Genomic DNA, 20,543 nt, shown 5'->3' with positions numbered 1-20,543 from the left:
TAAACCACTTCCCAATAAAGCACCAGGGCCGAACACTACCACGCTTAAAGGGGGAGAAAAATCTAACACAACATCTTCTAAATCAGGCACTAGCACCCATGTCCAGGCACCCAAGCCGTATCCAAAAACTCTGGACAAACAAAATACTGGTGGGCGTCAATCTATGGGACCTCCCCCGCAACCTTCCTCAAACCCTGCCCCCCCTAGCACGCAAAGAGACCAACGTACTGCCTCCACTAACTACAGGGAGGGAGGACGCAAAAGGCCAACTACCCCTCGTGTTGATTTACCACCTGAGGCAGCTCAACACACGATTGTCCTGACAGGTGTAGCACCGCTAAAACCAGGTACCAGGGAGTCTTATGGGGACCTTCGTAATAAAGTCATTTTCTGGCTAAATAAAAATCGCCCGTTACCCCCCTCCACTCCCACGGATATATTATTCGTGAGGAGAGTAGAATGGGTGGGACACGGGGCCAAAGACTTGGAGGGAGATTGTATCTTAATCTCGTTCAAAGATATGTGGGTGGTAGATGCCATCCGACGAGAACCGAGGTTTGCAAGACAGGGGGATGTACAAACATTAGCCTTATCGTATTTTTATCCACATAGGCAAATACCCCCCCAATCTTACCCCTTATTTTGTCAGGTCCCAGCAGCAAGACACCCCCTGGCATTAACCCCCCTCGACTGCCAGCGTCCCTTTCTCTTTAATCACTTTGGTCCCCTCTCTGGCCTTGAGGCTATCGATTGACTCAACGATCCATCCAGTGAGCCTTTCCCTGTTAAAGCAGTAGCCCAAGAGTCCATTGAGTATAGCATGGTGAGTCCATATCAACCCAGTAACCTAGTAGATGAGGTTGGAGGCCCAGCTCCTTTGCTACTTAATCCACCTCCCAACATAGTTGTTCAAGAGATCCCGATCAAGGATAATTCCATAGCTCCAATAGACCATGTTAGGCACATAGAGGTTAAAGATGATAAAGGGTGTTCAAAGGGAGCTCCACAGCCCTTACCTTTGAAACCCCCCTCCATGGTCAACTTGAATGACAATCTGAAAACTTTAAAAATTTTGTCCTGGAACATAGCGGGTTTTAAGGCCCGCCTTGCCTCTACGGACTGGTCGAACTTTGTGGACAACTATGACATCATTCTGCTGCAGGAAACCTGGGCAACTGAGCCTGTCTACAAGTTGGGTTACATTAACTTTTTTAAACCTGCAATCAAAGGGGGTAAGGGGCGGGCCTCAGGTGGTCTGACAATTTGGGTGAAACAGTCTCTGGGGTTCCATCCAATCGAACTCCCTGCTGAGCATCCGGATCTCCTCCAAATCAAACTAAGCAAAGGGAATCAGCAAAATGTGAACATTCTTAATATCTATGCTAGAGGTCTGCCCGGTGGTCGAAGTCCGCCCTTGTTGAACTTAATCGACCATATTACTTCGGAAATGGACAGCGGAAATGTTACTATTCTTGCTGGCGACCTAAATTGTACCATAGAACCACTGTTTGACATGGAAGACACCTGGAGCATGGCTGAGGACTCTGCTTGGGGCATCCCCGACTTAAAAGTGGCAAAGAGGGCAAAAGCAACAGAGGCGGCAGTGTCTTGGATGGCATTCTGCCTACAAAAGGGCTTTTGTGCATGTAATGGCCGCTCTACTTCGGACATCAAAGCAAATTGTACTTTTGACAATGGGCAGAGGCAGAGCCGCATTGATTATATTCTGTTGAACATGGGACATTGGCAGTTACTAATTGACATGGCAGTACTACAGCGTCCGGAAAGCGACCACAATCCGCTGTCATTGTCATTAGAGATACCAGGTCTAAAGAGACAGGAGGAGCCCACCGCCACCTACACTGGGGACGCCCTACTTACTAACGATAGGAGGAGATTGAAATGGTCCCGGGTTATGGAGGATAAGTGTCTATGGGACAATATTAATACTGTGGCAAAAAATGTGTTTAATGAAATGTCGCAAATTGATTTGTTGGGGGCGGATTCCAGTTTGGCTAAAAATGTGATGGGATTACATATTAAGTGTTTTGACCAGTTGAAATCTCTGCTCTCCCTCCCGTGCCGAAATGCTCCTACTAAAACAAATCCCTTGCCCCAGAAATGGTACAACAGGAAATGTAGGGAGGCACATACAGCTCTCATCTCGGCCATTAAAATACGGGATATGGCCGCAGTGAAGGCTGCAAGGCTCAATTACAGGAAAACTCTTAGAGAAGCTAAACGGGAGTGGGAAGATAAGTTCTGGTCGGATCTTCTGGAGGCATCTTCCTCTAACAATCAAAAAAGGTTTTGGGACTTAGTTAAATGGGGGAAAAATTCGGACTCTTCTACTCCGGGAAACAACGTGCCCCTTGAGGATTGGGTATCATTTTACTCTGCCCAATTCAGAGCCGATGACCCCGAAGCTATGAATCCCCTTGGCAATACACTTCCGAAGACCCCTCAAGGGGAAAAATTAATCTTCACAATTGCTGAGGCTGAGCTGGCCCTGGCCTTGACTCTCCGAGGGAAAGCTCCTGGCATGGATCTGATCCCGGTGGACTTATTTAAATCGAATCCCGCCTTGTGGCTCCCGTACATAACTATGATAGCCAACACCCTAGCCTATGGAGCCACAGTCCCGAAATCATGGAAGGGAGCTGAAATAGTTCCGATCTATAAAAAGGGTGATAAGTCCATCCCAGGAAATTACCGCCCTATCAGTTTGATCGATTCGATCCAGAAGATAATAGCACGTATGGTCTTGGGACGGGTCCAGGGATGGATCGAAACAAAGGGTATCCTATCTCCCATGCAGGCGGGCTTTCAATCGGGAATGAGCACCATAGATCAGGTGTTTAGACTCTGCCTGATCTATTGGAAGGTGGTCTGGCTCGGCGGCGGTACCATCTTTGCTGCATTCATTGATCTGAAGTCCGCCTTCGATCTGGTGCCAAGGGATAAATTGTGGGGTGTGTTGAAAAACTTGGGGTGCCCATTAGAACTGCTAGACCTCATTGTTAGACTCCACAAGGACAACTACACGAGGGTAAGGTGGGGTGGCCAGGGACAAGTGACGGAGACATTCCCCGTACCTCGAGGTATCCGCCAGGGCTGCGTCCTGGCCCCAACACTCTTCCTACTCTTTATTGATCAAGTTGTCAAATTCTTCATGGACACCCCCACTGATGCCCCAATGTTGGCTGGGATGAGATTTCCACTTCTCATCTTCGCGGATGACACTTTAATCCTCTCAAAAACACGTAGCGGACTCCAACGGGCCCTGGAACGCTTTGAGGAGTACTGTGCCATCAACAACTTGGTGGTAAACGTGGGGAAAACGAAGTTCATGGTTTTTACTAAAAACTATCCAGTTCGGAGTTCCGTGAGGTTGAATGGGGTAAATCTCGAGCAGGTCGATACCATGACCTACCTAGGGGTTACCCTTGATAGCCGTTTGAGATGGAAGGATCAGGTTAATATTCAACATCTTAAACTTGCAAGGCTGACAGGTTGCCTTATTAAAGAGCAAAAGGAATCAACTACAAAGCGGGTCCTACCGGCCCTTAAGATCTATGATGTCAAAATCTCTACCGCCATTTTATATGGCGCGGATCTTTGGGGCCATATGGACTTGCTTAACTTGTTTAAAATCCAATGCAGATTCCTCCGCAACTTGGTAGGGATACCTCAGTCGACCCCTTCGATCCCCCTCTGTCTAGACCTTGGTTCCCCTCCGATCAACGAGATGGCTAGATTTAGGCTGGTGGCCCTATGGAGACGTATATGGACGTCCCCAGATCTATTGCTATTCGCAAGAGAACTGGCCGAAGTTAGGTCCATCACTGGTTCGGGGAAAATCCCATGGCTTTCTGCTGTTAAAACTATCCTTACTGATATGGGCCTAGAACATCTTTGGTCATCCCCTCAATCTAATGTCTTTCCTTCTAAAGATGAGTTCAAATCCCTGTATTGGGCCACGACTCGCCTAAAAAGAGTCCTACTTTCTAATAAAAACAGCCTCACAGGCAGGTTCCTAACATTTAAACTTGACCTATCGCGAGAGCCCTACTGGGATATAATAACCAGACCGCTAGATAAAAAACTGTACCATCAGTTTAGAGTGGGTACTTTGCCTTTGAACCCATTCTCAAACAAATGGTCTACAGGGTCATCGCCCAACTGTACATGTTGCCCAGGTCATGTTGAATCTGAAGGACATTTTCTTTTTGCTTGCCCTAGATATGCTGTACCTCGGAAAAAATGGTTAAAACCTCTTTTTCAAAAATTACCATTCACAACATCTATGGAAGCAATTTGGGTGCTCAGGACCAATACCTCCGAACTCTTTGTCGTAAGCCTGGCAAAATATCTGGGTTGGGCTTGGCTCCTAAGGCTGAAAAATAAGAAATAAAATATGCCATAGTTCCCAGTTAAACTAAAAATGGCTCGCAATCTGTCATAACCTGTTTGATTATGTATCAGTTAAACGATTTGTGATTATAATTAGCTTTTTCCATCTGCATTTCTTGTAAACCGGTCAAGAAAGGGCCCACCGATAATGAATACAAACAGTAACGTTTCCTTCTAACATATTTTATTGTTTCATAAATTATTCAGGTTTTTCATTACTTGATATTTAATTCTTTTTTACTTATTTGTTTTAAATGTCCTTTCGTGTTAGCTTCTTGATTGTTGCTTATTTTTTTATTTCTGTACCGTTTTTATTGCTGTTTTTGCTTAAATTTATTGATTTAGTCAAAATTTCCTCTGTATTTTAATGTGTCTTTTATGATTTGTTAAAAATCGAAATAAAGACTTGAAACCTGAACCTGAGCCGAGCAATGATGCCAGGAGTGCACACGTATGAGACTAGCAAAACACTGGATTTTCCTCTGACCTTATGTTCCGGAGAATCGTTCTACTCGATGTCAAGCTCTCCAACACTTCTTCGGTGTAGTATTCACAATTTATTGGAATTATAACACCATACAAGGGGAAGGGGAACGTACACCTATGAGACCAGGAGTACCACGGAGAGAGCACATTTATTAGAACAGCAATGGCACCAGGGGTGCACACCTATGAGACCAGTAAAGAATGACACTCCAAAGGGCATACTATGCCTCCCCCAGTCAGACAGTCCCACAGGCTGTGCACGTTTTCGACTGTATTATGTTTACTCCTCCCTACATTGCGATCTATCCTCCATCTTCAAAATGTGTGATCCTGATCAAATCACTGTATCCCCCATGTGCTCCGCTTGTCTTATCTGCAAAATTTGAGGTCGCTTAGAAATTGGATAATCCCTGTGCTAAACAAACAGGTGGACGTTTAAGTTTCTGTGACGACAGAATAGACCACAGACACACAGCGGGCCTCAGTCCGCACGTGCTGTGGTGGCGAGGCGGCAGCTCGGCCGTCAATGGATGAGCTTGTTCGCCTTACACGCAGCCCTCGTGCAGCTGCTGCTCAGAGAATGACCCTGGGGACTTCTTCTGAGGCAGCACCACGGGGCCGGCGTCCTCCTGGAGGGCCCGCACTTGTCACTGTTCCTGCGTGCACGAGCCGGCCCGCCGCCATTGACGGGGAGCTGCTTTTAACACGCCACGGCTGTGAAGCGCCTACTCTAGCACCTTGCGCTGTAGGTGCAGGCCCGTAAAGTACCGCAGTTCGGCATCCGTCTTACCAGAGAGCGCAGTGCATGCAGACGAGGCCATGTTTGTCTGTTTTCTATCACGGTGCTGCAGGGTTGTGCATCTTCAAACGTTTTTCTGGCGAAGTTTTGCAAGTTCCTGATTTGACCGTTGCAAAGCTTAAAGTTTCCCAGCTGACCTTCTCTTTCTCTATGCAAATATTTTCTTTGCATACCAAGATAATGTTCACAATATAGCGAGATTATGTTCACACTAATCAAGCCAAGCCAAGTTGGAAAATGTATGCAGATGTTTTTCTCTGCTTTTTTTATCATTTGAATGATGAGCTCTTCTGTGCCCAAAGACACTGTGCAGGATAAAAGCACAGACTTTGCACTTTAAGGCCACATTCTGGCACTTAATTGCAGTTGGTACCTTCCATTCCCACTGTAAATGTTTTAGTAGATTTCACTTAATGATATCGTTTGATGAAGTTCTCGTGTTGCACTATTTTCGTTAGTGTTCCCGCTGGCACATTTGTAAGAGTTTGGGTGACATTGGTTTGTCATTGATAACATCACTTTTGAGCGGTCAGAGTCTAGTCCGCACCTGTTGTTCGGGGTCTCTGATTGGCCTTTGTCAGTTGCTGGATGCTGTGTTTTAGCCAATCGTTTCTTTATTCCATCTCTTGAGTGAACTCATTTGGCCTGAGGTTTATTTATTTTTTAAAGTTTTATATAGCGCGAACAAGACCCCGCAGGTTATCAGAGCGCTTTTCAAAAGGAAGGCATGAAGGTGATATAACTATAAATGCAAAATCGACATAAAATAAGAATAACAAACATGAGTAATTCCAGGAGAAAGGGACCAGGGAGAAAAATACTGAAATTGGTACATAGCGGGCTACTAGGGGGGCAAAACGATGAGGTAAATGAGAGTAGTTTGAGTATTCTGCCCCTGCACTCCTGTGGTTGGGACTGCTAGTTCTGGCACGCTCTTGTCCATGTAGACGGGGCTTGATTCCACTGGAAAATGGGTCTTGATTCACTTGGTGTCATGGGGAGGGGACATGGGGGCTGTTGTCTGTTCTTTATTGATTTTTCCGAGGTTGTCAGTAGACGTCCTCAATAGGTAGGAGCAGAGGTTTTCGATTTTCTCCTGGCAGCGATTTGAAATTGTTTCAGAGTTTCAGGACTTTGACTCTTACTGATCTTCCCCAGTTCATCTGCCATCTAAACTTCAGTTTCAAGACATAAATCATGTTGTGTTATGCTGTGTTCTATCATGCCATGTCATGTTATGTCATACAACGTGTTGTTTTCTGTCGTACCATGTCATGACATGTCTTGTCATGTTATGCTGTGTTATATCATATCATGTCATGTTATGTCATACAATGTGTTGTGTTGTATTGTATCATGTTACGCTATGTTATATCATGTCATGTTATGTCATACGTGTCATGTTGTATGGTGTCATGTCACATCATGTTATGTTATGTTATGTTACATTATGTTATGTTTTGTGTTTCTTCAAAGGCACACCTGAACCCCAGGCAGAGTTTTCTGCTTAAAGTTTGGTGAATGCTATCGTGTGTTTGTTTTGTTTTGGGGTGTCCCTTTCTGAAGACAGTCAATGGTTTTGCTATAACAGGCGGTGCCCACAATAATCTTTTTGATTTTAATTTCATTCGGGACTCTACTGATAGCAAAGGTAATTTCCCAACAGAAGGCTGTTTCTTACAGGTTCCTTTAGGGTTTGTCAGTATGCTGTGACCGACTCTATCTTGGACTGCTGTCTCAGAGTATGAACGCTGTCCGGTTGTCCTCCTCCAGAGCAGTGAGCATGGCTTTCATTCAGATGTTCCAAGGAGATTTGTTGATTTCATCAGTCGTGAACCTACTGGTCATGCTGCAGTCTTTGAGGCTCCATGGACCCTTGGAGTCTTGTGACCTCGCGTTCCAGGTGTTACTCAGGTGCAGGAGGTTGGGGATTGGTCTGAAATTAGCAGGAATCTTCGGTCTCTTTAGCTTTCTTCAGGAGTAGGTGACATTGCTCTTTGTAATGCCTCGACATTGGGGTGAGTCTGAAGGGGCAACAAGATGCACGCAGGAGGACACGGATGGACAAGTCCTTTGATGCTTTGATCTGAGAACCAGTCTGGTGAACTCTGATTCCTCAAGGGGAGCGAGGGATGTTAGTGATGTTGGCTGGTTTGTTGGTGGTAGGGTGATTCAAGGGGATGTTTGATATTTGGTATGGCTTCCCTTATTTTGGTAACTATGAAGGTAAAAGTATTAGTGAGTCCTCCCAGTGCTGTTGGGTTGAACCGGGAATGTTGGTTAGAATCTTTGAAATAGTAATTTCATGGAAGATGTTGAAGATTTCTCTAGGCTGATGATTTACTTGATCACGCATTTTTTTCTCCCTTGAGAGTTGTATGGTGCCCTCTTCTGAGCTTTAGCACCTTATCGTGCCTTCCTTGCTCTTTTATCATTGCAAGGGTTCTATAGGTTTCGTGGTCTTTCTAATTTGTGCAATGTTTTGGTTCTTTGATCATTAATTTCAACCTAATTCATTTCATGGAGGGCATCCTACTCTTGCATATTTATTAAGATTGTATAATATGTCTAAATATTTTGTTTCATAGCTAGTATTTTTCTGTCTTAAAATGAACATAGTTTACATTATTTGTTTCCTTTTTTGAACTATGAGACTATTTCGAACCCTGGTTGTGATTTTATTTTCCAAATTGTATGGTTTATTTCATGTACATTAAGTTGAAAGAGAGCATTCAGTTCTCGGATCAAAGTAAAGGATGTTGCAATAAGTTTGGTACTTTGTATATACGGAAACACAAGATTTGTTCTAGATAATAGGAGGTGCATGTTATTAAAATATATCCTGTATGTCTGCATTGGAACCAAATGCAGCCCTGGCAAAAATGTTCATATAAGCTCCCTCCCTTCACTCTTCTCATGCTCGCTTTATATCCATCCATCCACTCTCTCTCCTCTCTCTCTTCTCAGATATTTCTCATTTTATCTCTCTCTTCCTTGTACTCTCTTTCAATTATCTATATCTCTCTTTCCCTCCATTTTCTCTTCCTCTTTTTCTCTCGCTCTCTCTCACTAGGCCTGCTGCTGGGTATTGTGGTCCTTCAAAAACCTGTCTCCAGTTGTTCCTGCAGAACAGGGAAGTGCCCCGTGAGACAAATGACCAGTAGGCCCTTGTTCCATATGCATTAAAGTCAGTAATTTGTTGCAAATATGTAATTTCCATGAATAATGGAAAATAGTTCACAGGTATGATATCAATACTTTCTACTCTATGTTTTAAAACCACGGATTTGTGTGCCAAATAGACAGGGTTTCAGATCCCACACTTATAGGTGCTGACGTCTTATCTGTGAAATATTTTCCATAATTCAAGATAATGGCATTGATGAATAGCACACACACATTGCAAAATCACCTGTTACTTAATAACAGGTTTATTTATAGCAACATATCTCAGTTGTACTCCTTTTGTGGGATTTAAACTCGTGATTTGCTGGTGGCAGATAAGAATCTGTCCCAAAGAGTCCACCCCAATGTACATGGTGAGGACTGGTGGGGAGACGTGGCCTTGCGGCCACAGCTGTCAACTTTGGAACTGGGGTACCAGGTCGAGTCCCAGACTGAGCTCAACAACCTATGATCTTGGGCAAAGCTTTTATGCCCACATGCATCAAGGTAAATTGCATTCGCAAACCGTGCGAATCGCAAAATTCGGCCGTTTGTGAATGCAATTTCCTTTTTTGGGATGCATCACTTTTTTTTACTTTTTCACAATTTAAGGAATCGCAATTATGTTGCGATTTCTTAAATTGCGATTGCATTTAAGAAATCGCAATTTGTGATTTCTTAAATGCAATGCATGTTTGTTTTTTTTTTGCGAATTCGCAAATAGGAAGAGGTAAATTACCATGAAGTTGAACTTCATGGTAATTTGCTAAAACTTTCAAAAATGCACAAAAGTGCATTTTTGAAAGTTTCATTTTACACACACACATGCCCTTGGGGCATGTGGGTGTGAAAAATGTTCTTAAAGTTAAATTTCAGAGGTGCAGTGGGGGGTCCTTGGGACCCCCCCTGCACCCTTGAAATAGCATTCTCATTTTGCGGTTCCTTAATTGCGAATCGCAAAATGAGAATGGCTTCCCATTCATTCCTATGGGCCTCTAGGCCCATAGGAATCAATGGGAAGGGATTCCTTCATTGCGATTCGCAAATTGTGAATCGCAATTAAGGAAAATTAAGGAATCGCAAAAAATATTGCGAATTCTTAATGCATAGCATTTTACGATTTCTTAATTGCAATTCCTTAATTTTCGCAATTAAGAAATCGCAAAATGTAACAATGATGCATGTGTGTGTTAGTCTCTTGTGTTCACAAAAGATAAAATAAATACTGTTATGTAATCTGGCGTTTATGCAAAGCGATCTAAAAACAAATTATAACATCTTTTTTCATTTTGGGAATATTAGTGAGAGAGTCTTTGTAGGATGCGGCCCTATTACCTTATTTTGGGTGCTTGAGCCCAGTCCAAAGAGCCTCCAGCTGCAATTAACCTGGTAGAAATGGCACTCACTCTCACTGAGGATATATTTTCATGGTACATATGTGAATGCACAAGAGTTGTGTTATGGAGTGGTTGTCAGTCGCTGACTTACTTCCCAGGGAGTCGTTCAATGCAAGATGCCCAGGCCATGAGTTGCAGCATTGCTATAAAGCACATGCTCATGTGTACAGTAGGCACAGCCATGTCCTCTCCAGGCCCTGAGATTCAAAACTTCAGCTTGCAGAGCATCAGCGGTTGATGCAAAGTGACATTTTGCACTTGTGTTGCACACATAATCTTGCACAGCGCTCATAGGCTTTTATAATGGCAGGTTAATCAATGCAATGCTTTATATGATTATATGGCTTTGCGCCATACATGTGCCCAAACAAGCTTTGGTAAACAGCTCCCAAAGAATGCAATGTGGTAGGAAAATACCCACATGCATTTCCAAACCAATCCAGTGCTTTTAGTCACAATACAGATTTTGTTTGGACAGGAAGGCACAGGTGTACAAAGATGTCACACGACACATCGCAGCATCCAAAGTTGCTTCTCTAGGAAAGTGCCATTCCAATTAAGATTTGGCACTATCCTGCTCTCTCCCTTGCGCAGGCGCACAATCAGGCTCCCTAACGCCATGTACACACCTTTGCACCATAGTGCAAATGTGTCTGTGTCAAGTCTGTCATATGTATTGTACTGGAACGGTCCCCTTCCTGTACAAAGTACTATGTAAGGCTAACTTTAAATATGTTCGCACTTTAGATGTGCCTGTACAGTGCAGCACACATGCAAAGCTGGGAAAGTTGGGAGAAAGAAAAACATTTCTCCTTTCTACACCTCTTGAAAGTGTGGTTATTTTGTGGTTCAAACCCCTGTCTGCTATCGTCGGTAGGTAGGGTTTGCATCAAAAAACACAGGTGGTTGCGGGAGAGCGCCCACATACCACCCTTGGGAAGCCCCTTTGACGCAGAGTAACACAAACCTGCTCAAGTGCTGCTTTGCGAAATGTGAGGCAACTTTCCAGCTCTAAACAAGTTTGGTGCTGGGAAATACATAAATAAAACAGGTTTGCGTCACCAAGCGCAAAATGTTTGTAAACCTGGGCTGAAAGGTGATTGCACTCAGGGCCTACGCAATCATAACAAAACAATTGTTATTCCTCTCTGTAGCGACCCTACAGTTACTGTGAGACCATAGATCATATGGTGCCAGAACACACTGATATAGCATTCGAAACGTACACAGACAGAAATAAGACCTCTTGAGCCCAGGGACTGACAGCAAATCCCTTGCTTCAGCACTTTCAGGCACAAGTGAGAGCTTAGCGATTTGTCCGGCTGTTCCCACCGCCCTTCATTCACCCTAGAGGGGGAGGGGCACCCGCCTACACCACGCACATGTCCGGGCATCTCCCGAACGGGCCTGGAATCATTATCATTCGGGCATCTGAACAGGCCTGACGTATGATCAGCGCTGATCACTGATTGGTCTCCTTTTGCTAGCCCCCATTGCTTGGGAATCTACCAAAGCAGTTCTGGATCCCCTTTTGTGTTTTTTCTTACGGTGTACCCCATCCAGGAATCAAAACCTGCAGCGGCAATGAGCCTGGTAGGAGTGGCACTCCAGTAGCTGCAGATGTGTTTTCACCGAAGCTTCTTGGTGTATGTAGTTTTAGGACGTGCTTACATGTAAGCATCAGGAGAGATGAAGAAGGTCTCGTGGATACATGGGAATTCCAACTGAAACTCCAAGAGACCGAGGGCCACAAAACAACAGATGACAAAAGAAATCAGGTCCCAGATTCATAAACTGGTTGCGCCGGGTGTGCATTACTATTGTAATGTGAACCAGGTGCACAGTGTTATTTACTTTCCAATGCAAATCAGGATTTGCGCTGGAAACTTGAACGAACTAACACAAAGTAGAGCATAATGCTACTTTGCTTAAGTTTGCATCTGCGGAACGTTCCATGGGTGGTCCATGGGCGAAACCATGCAACCACTCTTGGGTTTTGATGGAAAGCCCTGCTTACTAATGTTAATAGGGATTTGCTCCAAATTAAAGACAGGTGTAACTGTGTTTTGAAAGTTTTATAAGTCTCTACATTTTTCCACCTTTGTATGTGCTCTGCACTGTACTTACTTTACCTTCTTATGCCTACTACTCATCCTGGGGTATAGGCCATCATTACGGACTCTCAAGCCATCTCTGTCCTGGGCTTTTCTTTCAGTCTGACTACAGGCGTAACCTGTCTCCTTGCAGTTGGCCTCTGCACCAGGTGTTTTTTGGCCTTCCTTTTTTCTTTTTCCCTTGAGGTTTCCAGGTCAGCGCTTACAATTTATCACTGAAAATCACTTTATCAAAAATCGCAACAAGAAAGTAAGTGTACCATTGGTAAATATGCCGTTTTACTTTATTAAAGTTTGCATAAGCCTCATAAGAATGTAAATCATGGGGACCATTAAAGCCCATAGTAAATGTAAGCACTGGCCATTGGAAGAATGCAGTGGAACAGAGCACACAGGATAAGCTTGAGAGAGACTGAAGACATCTAGCTGGTGGAGGGGGGCTGGGGGGGACTCTTCCTATTGAATTACCTTTACAAAGAGTCTCTGAGATGGGATTTGGAAAGTCACAATGTTTCTTTGTTTGTAATAGTTGTTGTGAGGATTTTGATGTATTATACGGTATGGTTGTGTGACCTTACCATGTAATACACTTACAGGCACTGTCTTGGTTCTAGTCAGGCTCAATTGTAAAACCTTAAGCTCAAACCTGGGGAGCTGTGGCTTCGAGCAGAAATACCTACACAAAGGAACTTGTGTGAAACATTTTTCGGTACCAAACAAAAACATAAGAAAGCCATACAGCACTAAAGAATTCTGACACCAATCTATAAAAACAGATTATATTTTTATTAATTTTTAGAGCCTAAGATAGGCAAAATCCACCAGAGGGTTCCGGAGATACAGATTTGTAAAGAAATCTTTAATCAGTCAGTTAAATAACTTTATTTCAGCCTCCTCGGCCATAAAAGTGCAAATGCAGAACTTTAATCTTATTTTAACAGCAAGCAAACATTAATAACCATAAGTTTGGAAACTTTTGAAAAGTTTGTAGGAGTTATGTTCAACTACTTCGGCCCGATTTGGACGACCCAGTCCAACATGGAGAAGGTCTCTTGGGCCAATAGAGAGTATTTGGACAGATGCCTGGCCACCAAAGCATGCTACAGTCCAGTTACAAACTTTACAACATGACCGCCATAGACTTTAATGGGGTGGTCCTGAATCTGCAGGTGCTCAGAGTGCTCTGGGTGTTGTGCAATCGGTGAGGGTACCTTTGTGATTAATATTCTGTCAACGGGTCAGGTGGGGTGACTTTGGCCACAGAGGTCGGGGTCCCTCGAAGTCCTGTTTGAGTTAGAAGAAAGTTAGCTGCAGCTGGGCTAACGGTCTCCGTCCACAGTGTTCCTTTGGTGGAGGCTTGTGTCCCTTTTGGATGACCAATATGGACTCAGATGGCACTCCCCGCAGACTCATGTGCAACTTGTGGCTGTTGAGGATCGGTCTCTTGGGGTGCGGATAGACAGTCTGTGGTCTTTTTTCCGAAGTGGTTATTGGCTTGCCAAATGGGGCTACTTCAGCTTTGATGGCCCTGGTGCTGGTTCCAAGGGGTCACCTGATTGACCCTTAGAGTCACTTCTTTGTTTTGGGGTTTGGGAGCTATTTTTCTCCAATCCAGGAACAACATTAACAGTCCTCTCTTCGCTAGCCCAAGGTGCAGCAGGTGCAGTCCATCAGACGGTGCAGCCTCTCTTTGCCAAGTCCAATGGACAGCAGGGCAGTACTTTGTTAGTCCTATCTCCAGTTCCGGCATGAATTGATGGCCAGGGGTGCCAAATGTATGTGCAGAAAGTGCCCTTTGGTGGATTATGTGGTTAATCGCCAATGGCCTCCTACACTGGGATGAAATTCCAGCTATGTGTGGCACTTAGCAGAGTGCACTATTCTGTCCACTTTCAAGATGTCTGAGCCATTCCTCGGATATTAGGAGCTTGGTAGCCCACCCTAGAGGTGTGGCTACCTATGGGCTACACGCCTGTGGGTAAACCAGTTTGGGCACTGGTCTCCCCTCTCTTTCCCCATCGCCAGCTTGTCTACCTGAACAAAGGGCAGCACCTCAAGAGTGTGATTGCTATTTGACTCCCAAAGGTGGCTTCGTCTTTGATGCTCGCCTTTTGGGCTCGCACCCTGAGTGCCTTCCTGCAGGTAACACCTCACCCTGTAGCAGACTGCTATTGTTCCTAAGCCTGGGAGTCATTCACATGACTTCCCAGGGGGGCAGAACCCTTCCTGGTGGCCAGTGACAGTTGCATTTTTGTAATAGTGACATTAAATTCGACTTGGGCATCAAGTCAGGTTTAATGCCACGATGAATTAAAACCTTACAGTACGCATCTCAGTAGTCAATTCAGAAGTTTAGTTGCGCTGATGGTAACCCTGTAGCTCTGTGTTAGTCAATGCGGCTACTAACTTCAGCACAGCAAAACGACAATTTGGAAGTGTCGCTGTTAGGAAATATATATAAAATCCTTCTTTAGGAGTTACTTACATATAATGTTAAGGGAAGTAAGGGTTTTGCGATTGGTTTTAATGACAAAGTCAAACTTCCAGTCTGCAGTGCCAGGCTGGAAGTAATTTTGTACTGTGTCACACACAGGGTGGCACAATCAGTGCTGTATGCCCTGGGTGGACACTCTGACTTACATGCTCTGCGTACCCTGTGTACCATATACTAAGGAGGACTTATAAGTAAGTCAGTCTCTGCCAATTGGGGTAGCCAATTTAACATATGCTTTGTAACAGGTTGCAACACTGGCACTGAGGTCAGGTTAGCAGGCCTGTGGGGGCTCTCATAGTTAAAAAAAAGAACAGCAGCTTCAATCCAAAAATGTGGTGGTGAACATGCAAAAAGAGACATTTCCATACACTTGTGATCCAGTGGTGCAGGGCAAACTTCAGCTACTATTCATCTAATCTTCGATGACCCCTAGAGGGCTGGTCAGTAAATAACCATGTCATCACAATAAAGTTCAGGTGCTGGGGTAGCATTAGGATTATCTCCTCTTTCAGTAAACACTGAGCATATGGATTTCAGGCACACTATAGCTGTTCTACTGGGCCCGTCTCTGCACTCTTTTGGTCTGGCTCTCAGATAGAAATTATTTTTGGTGTCTTATTTGTACTACAGTCACAGTAACAGCATAGGAAGCAAGCCTCTGGCTAAAGCAAGAGTGTTGCAATAGTCAGAAGTGCGCAATAAAGCCTTTCTCACTCAACCCATGGTACACCATCTTCTCGGTCATCATGCAGGCCAGCTGTTCGAAGCCAGGAATCATCACCATTTGTAAGTGCACACATAGGTGTAGTTATAGAGAAACAACTCTGTTTTGTTTCTTGGGAAGTTCTTGGTGGGATCAAGTATTCTTTATTAGGTGAAAGAAGTTCATCCCAGTACTGGCAAGTCTGTCCTTGCCTCATGTATGTCTGGTGGTGGACCACTCATTATTGTTCTGCATTTCTGGGTCTCTCTGCGTAAATAAATACCACTGTTCTCTGGATAAACACTGGTTCTGGGGCTTACCAAAGGAATGGTTTGGCAATTCAAACTAGTTTAATTTTTTTTACGATACACTACTCAAATCATAGTGGGAGCTGATCTCAGAAAAGGATCATTTTCTAAAATGAAATAAATCCACTTTGGGAAACAATCTTTTCAGATGTTTCAAACACAATATTTACAAAGCTGAGCTGCAACTGTGTGATAAGTGTAGAAGTTTATCCTAACACATTGGCTGTCATCTTTGAGTTCTCTGTAGTTGATGGCCAGGAACATTTAGAGGTTGTGTATCTAAACTGGTATCATTCTTTTGGTAGCAGCAATGGTTATGCATTGATATCTATGTTAGATGTCACTTCAGAAAACAATAATAGATATAGAATCTGTGGCCCGTAATTCCCTCTGGAGTGGTTTTCAATAATAAAATAAACCTGAAAAACCTGAAAGGATGATGGAACAATATGTATATAGAGGCATTAATATCCCCAATATGTTATTGCAAACACTGATTTGTGGAAGACTCATATCACACAAACTCCATGAAACAGATGGGCTTCAACATTCAAATGATCAGCACTCAGGAGTTCAACCTGTTGAAACTCCATGGGTAAATGCTCATTGACCAACTGTACCTTAGAGTGTGTGTATGTGGGGGCGGGGGGGGGGGTCATTTTCTCTGTTCACCGCTTTGCTACAAGTCTTCAACCCAAAAGTGATCTTCAGCTGCAATACTTTGTGCATGGAGCCAGAGATGAGAATTATAAAGTATTTGCCTAGAAAGGAGAACGATCAACGACAACATCAGGTGTTGTAAGTCCAGAGTGGTACTATTGCAAGAGGTCATCCTGCAGTTGGACTTTGAAAATATGTGGCAAGAGATCATACTTGGTAATGAGTGTCTAACATCTAGTACTGATAAAGGTAAAGACATGATAGAAGCACTTCTTTACAGAACCATGTTAAAGAATGTTGACAAAGTTAAAAGTACTTTTATTAACAATACAGCATATGACAGCGATGTTTGATCATACACGGGGAATATGAACATAGGAGTAAGGCTTTCATGAAACTCAGTAAAGCAAACCAAAGGACAGATGGCTAATGTTTGATACCTTGAGCAAGAACATAAAAATCTTATTAAGCATGAAAACGATCTTCTGTAGTAAAGAGTGCTGGAATGCAATCCAAGAGACAATTCATATTAATGAAAACAAATCCTGTTGGAAATTGGTTTCAAACGACTTGGGCAAAAATGAGATGTGTCAAATGTGAAAAATATTCCACATAAAAAAGTTTTTTCCAAATGTGATCCCTTTTTATCAGTTGCCAGTGCTTTGGTTTTTAAAAAAGAACAGGCATTTGCAAAAAAACAAATATGGCTGGCTTGCAATTCGAGTCTCAGCTAAAATATTTTTTTAAAGAGCTGCTGCAATAAAAAAGATTCCTTTCTGTAATCAGTGCATCTACATGATGAAAAATGTAATTTGTCATGATTCAGTGTACTTTTCAGACCTAAAATATTCCCTCACACACTTGGGATTATCATTCCAATTGCAAAGCTCCTTGTATATTCCTTAACTCTTCCCTCCTTTCCACTCTCCTGCCACAGCTATCACTATGAGGTGGTCTTTCAGAAGTGTAAACTGTTGTACATGTACGCACCATAACATCTCTCTCTGTGAGTATAAGTGATTACTTGGTCTTCTTTATAAGGAATGCCAATGCAAATTGTAGTAAGCTTCAAGACGCACAAGCCACACACATTTCATGGTATGATGTGACATAAGTTTGGGATAACAATGTTGCAAACACCTTAACCAACCAATATTTTGGTAAACAAGATAATTATAGAGACACGTACGGCCTAATGCATTTCTTTGCTTACATTATGCAGAACTAATTAATGAAACAAATTTACATTTTACTGTAACACAACAAGACAATGGTTTGTTCAGCTAATGAATGACATACAGAGGGCATTGGCAGATAAACTTGAAAAGTTACAAAATAAAGGAACATCACTAGCATTGCTTCCAATGAGAACACAAATATTACATTTTATCCTTGTACAGACATCACACTTCAGACTTAATTTTCAATGCTTTTCCTGACATGGAAAAACACACAAGCACAGTGGGAGAAAGACTCACTCACATAAAATATACATGCACTATTACTCTGCAAATATGAATACCTGTCAATGCAAGCTGACTGCTGCATAGTCATGGTCACAGAAACAAGAAACATTATGAATTGTGGTCACCCCACACTTTTTGCTAGGTTTTTGGACTCTGCACACTGGAACATTGCTGTCCATTGCCTAGTGTATGTGCTCTGACCTATAGACATATTTAGCTATTCTATAAGTCCCTCATATATGGTTCAAAGTCTACCCCGGGACTGTAAGTCAAGTTTGAAGTCAAGTTTATTTATTTGCATAGTTCGTTAAAACCATTGCAATACAAAAATACTCCATTTTAAAACAATATATACGTATAAAACTCCATGCTTCATATACCTTGTGTTTGAAATTCTTCTAAAAACTGTACAATAATTATACAAATTTACAAATATGGGATACATTTCTTAGCCATATTGTTTCCAACTTTGCACATATCATTTGATACTCAAAGTACTTAGTTCAAGTCTGTACTTTTCTTCATTGATTATATCAGAGATTAATACAAGTAAATAAGGTGCTTACAGCTCAATAAAGTTCATTAGTGCCTGACAGAAAGCTCCTCCTGGTCCAGCATTTGTTCCACGTGGCTGGGTTGTGTGTGCAGTTCTGCTGTTTTAACAAATATGTTGCTGGCATTTTCTTTTCGCATATCCTCAAGAACTTTACCAAGGAGCAATTCAGTTGTGGGTGTAAAGCATGCCAGAACTGCTTGCCTCGTGGTTCGAACCCCTCACTGATTAAATTTACCTTTTTAATAATTGTTTCTGTTTTTGTAAAAGTCCTTTACAGGAGCATAGTAAATGCAGCAGATCTTCTAGTGCTGAACTGCATAGGCGGCACGTCAGGCCCACTTTCTCCTTTAGCCAGGGTGGGAGTTGCTGTATGCAGGGTAACAGACCAAATTTATACTTCATGAAGCAAATTTTTATATGTTTGGCATATCCCAAGTTAAAGTACTTTTGAGCAACTGGCTCTGTGTGGGTATTCAGAGTCATCCATCCGTGAGCCCTTTATGATAGAGATGCCTTGTCTTCCAGCCATGAAAGTTGTTTGACTGTTTTCCAAACCAGTTCCTTGAACATGGTGGTGGTTGTTGGTGTTTCCCAAAGTTGATTCAATCCCATTTTGTGTAAACCGTTTTTAAGATAACTCGCTGCGGGTGCAGCAGTATGTTGTTGCAACTCCTTCCATAGCGGTTCATTTAGAGTTCTCGGAGGGGCTTTCCGCATTTTGTCCCAGGTGATGATGCATGCCCCTTGTCTTTCAAGAGATTGTTTCTGTATGCCAAACTCAAGTCTAATTTGCGGTGGGAGGTATATTTATACAGCCCAAATATGACTATACGTAGTTGTTAATGTAGAGTCAAGTATTTTAGCATCTCTTCCTTTCTGCGCCTCACTGCCATAGGTAATTGTTGGCTGTAGCTTTGCCCGAACCACCTGAGCTATGGGCAGGATCGATGGCACATTTAGTTTAGAGTTTAATGCTTTTAAAGAAGTTGCCAGGGCAAGGCCTTTATGCCTGATGCTATTTCTCTGTTCAAGAAATCGGCCACCTTTGTCTATCTTCACGCCAAGATATTTATATTCCAATGTGTCCTCAATTCGGGTCTCCCCCAAGAACTATGCTGCAGTTTTTTCCCTTTTCTTACTGACTGTCATGGTTTTTGTTTTTTCAGGTTTATTGTTAGACAATTTGCTTTAGAATAGTCCTGTGTGGCATTTAGAAGGTGATGAAGGCCTACTTTTGTTTGTCTGTAAGTCTAATGGCAATAGTCGACTGCAGCACACGTGCCACCACTAAAATGACAATGCAAAACATAATTGCAGGTCTGCCAACAGTAACCTGGCTGTGTGAGTTTAAACTGAGAATTCAACATTTCAAAATAATCCTCCTTTTAAATATGAATGTCACCCCTAAATACACTTTAAATACACATAAGACAGGAAACAGGGTATTTAGAATAAGACTTGAAAATGTTTATGGTAAACATGTTCCTGCAGTTAAAAGGTCTAAACATATATTCACTTTAGCAGGGTTAGCTGTTTCATAGCAAACCATTGGAAGTTAACATAAACAATAAATAAGGTTATATCTGTGTAGGAACTAGATGTAAAGTTATTTCTTGGACCTTTTAAAATATTTATCACAAATCCAATTGATTGGTAAAGTGGGATTGTGTTTATTAGTGCACACAGGAACTGCTGCAAAAGTTACCCCTGGGAACTTTTTCCCTATTGGTGAGGAAGGGGCCATGAGTCACCCCCACCAACGAGCTAGTGCAAGGCATAAGTGTGGCACCCCTGGGTACCTTTTTCAAAACAATACAGGACCTGTGGAAGACAGAAGAAGGACTGCACCTACCATTGAAACCTGTGAGGAAAACGCTAAGGGCTGGACCTGCCCCTCACCTGTATACAGGAAAAGGAAGTGAACAGCAAGGTTCAGTTGACTGGCTTGCTGTTAAGCTACAGAGACACAAAAGCTGCAAGAA

This window comes from Lissotriton vulgaris, chromosome 1_1 (genome assembly GCF_964263255.1).
Source record: "Lissotriton vulgaris chromosome 1_1, aLisVul1.2, whole genome shotgun sequence".
Lineage (NCBI taxonomy): Eukaryota > Metazoa > Chordata > Amphibia > Caudata > Salamandridae > Lissotriton > Lissotriton vulgaris.
The sequence above is the reverse complement of the archived record's forward strand: the minus strand, read 5'-3'. Positions refer to the sequence as shown.